The following is a 4404-nucleotide window of genomic DNA, read 5'->3' as shown; positions in this document are numbered from 1 at the left end:
CAGGGGAAGGAGGAGAGGTGGACGAAGGGGGAAGGAGGAGAGGTGGACGAGGGGGAAGGAGGAGAGGTGGACGAGGGGGAAGGAGGGACAGGTGGACGAGGGGGAAGGAGAGAGAGTGGACGGAGGGGAAGGCGGCGAGGTGGAGGGAGGAAGGGGACGAGGGGGAAGGAGGAGAGGTGGACGAGGGGGAAGGAGGAGAGGAGGACGAGGTGAGGAAGAAGACGAGGGGTGGTGACGAGGGGGAACGAGGGAGGAGGTGGAGGAGAGGGTGGAGGAGAGGTGTACGAGGGGAAGGGAGGAAGGAGAGGTGGAGCGAGGGGGAACGAGTGGAGAGAGGTGGACGAGTGGGAATGAGAGAAGGTGGACGAGGGGGAAGGAGGAGAGGTGGACGAGGGTGAGGGAGGAGAGGTGGACGAGGGGGAAGGAGGAGAGGTGAACGAGGGGGAAGGAGGAGAGGTGGACGAGGGAGAAGGAGGAGAGGTGGACGAGGGAGAAGGAGGAGAGGGGTGTGGGGTTAACAACGGGGGAGTGTTGGAGACGGATTGGGGTGAGGGAGGGGAGGCGTGTGGGTATAAATAAGGAATGTAGGAGGATGGAAGGAGGGGAGGTAGAGGATAAGGAAGAAAACAATCATGTGTGTGTGTGTGTGTATATATATATATATATAAAAAAAATATTTTTTAAATTATAATATATATATATATATATATATATATATATATATATATATATATATATATTATATATGTATATGTGTGTGATAATTTGTGTGTGTGTGTGTAATGTATAATGTGTGTGTAATTATAAATATAGATATGTGTAATGTCTGTGTGTGTGTGTGTGTGTGTAAATATATATACATACATATGCTTGTGTGTGCGTGTGTGTGTGTACATATGTGTGTATACATATGCGTGTGTGTGTGTGTGTGTGTGCACATACACATCAAAAGGTTTTAACTACTTAGGGCTGTTCCGCATGGAAAGCCAGTTCCTAGCACTGACATTCTGGGAACAAACTAGCTCCTGGGGGACCTTGGCTGGGCGGCGGCGAGACCCCAAGGGCGCTGCAGCTTCAGGAATTTCACAAGTGCCCTCTGGTGAGCCCTTGTCTTGGAAGGTGTGAGGATGGTGTTGGGAGCTCAGATCTTAACACGAGAGTGAATCCTTTTCTGTGTGTGTGTGTGTGTGTGTTGTGTGTGTGTGTGTGTTGTGTGTGTGTTGTGTGTGTGTTGTGTGTGTGTGTGTGTTGTGTGTGTGTGTGTGTGTGTGTGTGTGTGTGTGTGTGTGTGTGTGTGTGTGTCTGTGTGTGTGTGTGTGTGTGTAAATATATATACATACATATGCTTGTGTGTGCGTGTGTGTGTGTACATATGTGTGTATACATATGCGTGTGTGTGTGTGTGTGTGTGCACATACACATCAAAAGGTTTTAACTACTTAGGGCTGTTCCGCATGGAAAGCCAGTTCCTAGCACTGACATTCTGGGAACGAATTAGCTCGTGGGAGCCCTTGGCTGGGCGGCGGCGAGACCCCAAGGGCGCTGCAGCTTCAGGAATTGACACAAGTTGCCCTCTGGTGAGCCCTTTGTCTTGGAAGGTGTGAGGAGGTGTTTGGGAGCCTCAGGTATCTTAACGACGAGAGTGAATCCTTTTCTGTGTGTGTGTGTGTGTGTCGTGTGTGTGTGTGTGTTTTGTGTGTGTGTGTGTGTTGTGTGTGTGTGTGGTGTGTGTGTGTGCGGTGTGGGTGGGTGAGTGTGTGTGGAAAAAAATGGGGATATGAAGTATATATGTACGTATGTTTCCCCGTCTACGCTTGCGTGTGTATTTCTGAATGTGTTTCTTTGTGTTTGTATGTGTGTGTGTGTGTGTGCGTTAGTGTTGTGTGTGTGTGTGTGTGTGTGTTGTGTGTGTGTGTGTGTTGTGTGTGTGTGTGTGTGTGTGTGTGTGTGTGTGTGTTGTGTGTGTGTGTGTGTTGTGTGTGTGTGTGTGTGTGTGTGTGTTGTGTGTGTGTGTGTATGTGTGCGTGTTGTGTGTGTGTGTCTTGTGTGTGTGTGTGTGTGTGTGTGTGTGTGTGTGTATGTGTGTGTGTGTGTGTGTGTGTGTGTGTGTGTGTGTGTGTGTGTGTGTGTATGGAAGTGCACGTCATTCGACTGAATAGACATCAAGCATATTTTAACCAATGATAATGATAATGATGATGATGCTAATGATGGTGATAATGATAATCATCATCGTCATCATAATGATAATGATAACGACAATGATATTGATAATGAAGATGATAATAATTATTACTATAATCATCATCATTATCATTATTATTACTGTCACTATTATCATTGCTAGCATTATTGTTATTATCACCATATCATCATTATTGATATTATTACTGTCGTTGCTATTATCCTTATCCTTATAATTACTATATCATAATTATTATTATTATTATTATCATAATAATGGTAATCACAGCAATCATTATAATGATGATGGTAATGATAAAAGCAATGACAGTACTAACAATGATAATGATAATAGCAATGACAGTACTAACAATGATAATGATAATAGTAATAAAATTAGTAGTAACAAGGAGGATAATATTAGCAATAATAATAATGAGGATAATAACCAAGAAAAGCATGAGATTGATAATAATGACAAAAATATGACAACAAAATTCCTATTTATCCCTTCCTAGAATGGAAAAAAACGTTTCCTCATAAGTAACATGATAACAATAAGATCAATTTATCTTTCAAACTAAAACAGTGTTGGATGCATTGTCTTCGCCATGACACATGCTACTCAAAATAAACCTTTAAATAAAAGACATGCTACTCAAAATAAACCTTTAAATAAAAGACATGTTATTCAAAATAAGCCTTTACGTGAAATAGGAATCCCCTTTTCCAAAAAAAAAATACTTGAAACATAACACATTCTGTTGTTCCGTTGATCTCAGCCTCCGTAACCGGTAAACAAGTTTTAAAGGTAGAATTAGTTTATATATTACTACTGTTGTACAAATATTGAGTAGATAAAAAGCCTTGTCTGTGTTTTCGAGTATAAGCAACACACTGTATGATTTAGTAAAGGGAAAACAATAAGAGAAAAGTATTATATCTGTCTTTGTGTGGCAAAGAGAGAGAGAGAGACGCAGCCCCCCGCAAGACACCCCGCCACACACACGAGAGCCCATGGAGGAGTGGAAGAGAGGAGAGAGAGAGAGAGAGAGAGAGAGAGAGAGAGAGAGAATTGCAAGACCGCCCGAATTATATTTAATATATAATTAAAATTAAATAACGCAAGGCATATTTTTTAGATTTTTTTAAAACTTTAGTTATTTATGAATGATTATGAGTTTTTTTGTGGTTTTGAGTAACGGGGTAGTTTTCTTCTTTTAGATGTCTTTTGACATTTTCCTTTTGACATATGAATGAAAAATGCTTGTATGTCTATTCCGTACCTTTCTCTCTCTCTCTCTCTCTCTCTCTCTCTCTCTCTCTCTCTCTCTCTCTCTCTCTCTCTCTCTCTGACTTCTCTCTCTCTCTCGCATTTCATCTCCTGCCACAGCATTTTTTTATACCTCTCTTTCTCTCTTTCTTTCTCTTCTCTCTATAACTCCTCTCTCTCTCTCTCTCTCTCTCTCTCTCTCTCCCTCTCTCTCTCTCTCTCTCCCTCTCCCTCTCTCTTTCTCTTCTCTCCCCCCTCCCTCCCTCCCTCCCCCCCACCCTCCCTCCCTCCCTCCCTCCCTCCCTCCCTCCTTCCCTCCCTCCCACCCACCCACCCACCCACCCTCCGTCCCTCCCTCCGTCCCTCCCTCCTTCCTTCCCTCCCACCCACCCCCTACACCCTTCCAAACCCGTTCTATCTACCTTCCTTCCTTCCCTCCCTCCCTCTTCCTCCCACTTCCACAGGCCATTTTTTCCCGCGCATTTCCTCAACTCCATCTCACCTTCGACATCACCTCAGCTGACGAAGCACGCATCTACAGATTCATCACCACGCGTGCCAGATGTTTCCCCTCAGGCCCAGAGCGCCCTAAGGCCTTGCTGAATTTCCCCTCAGGTAAAGCTTTTGTCTTAAGAGGTGTGTAGGTCGTGCCAAGAACTATTTCGCGGAGCCCGAGGTGGGGGAACCGGACCGCGGATGGTGTGTTGTTGTTCGCGTCTTCTTTTCCTCTGTTCTTGTGTGTTTTTCTTTCGTGTTTTTCTTTTCGTGGTTTTTGTTGTTGTTGTTTTTTTTTTTCTTTGTTCGTTTCGTCTTCATTTTTTGTTTTGATTTTTTTTTCTCTCTGATCTTTCTCCTTCTCTTTCAACTTCGATTTCGTCGTCTTTCTTTTATTTGGGGGGGAGGGGTCTTTCTTTCTTTATTTATTTATTGACTATTAGATCATAAGC

Source organism: Penaeus japonicus, unplaced genomic scaffold (genome assembly GCF_977035675.1).
Source record: "Penaeus japonicus unplaced genomic scaffold, GWHDUDI00000001_assembly GWHDUDI00000016, whole genome shotgun sequence".
Lineage (NCBI taxonomy): Eukaryota > Metazoa > Arthropoda > Malacostraca > Decapoda > Penaeidae > Penaeus > Penaeus japonicus.
Note: the sequence above shows the minus strand (reverse complement) of the source record.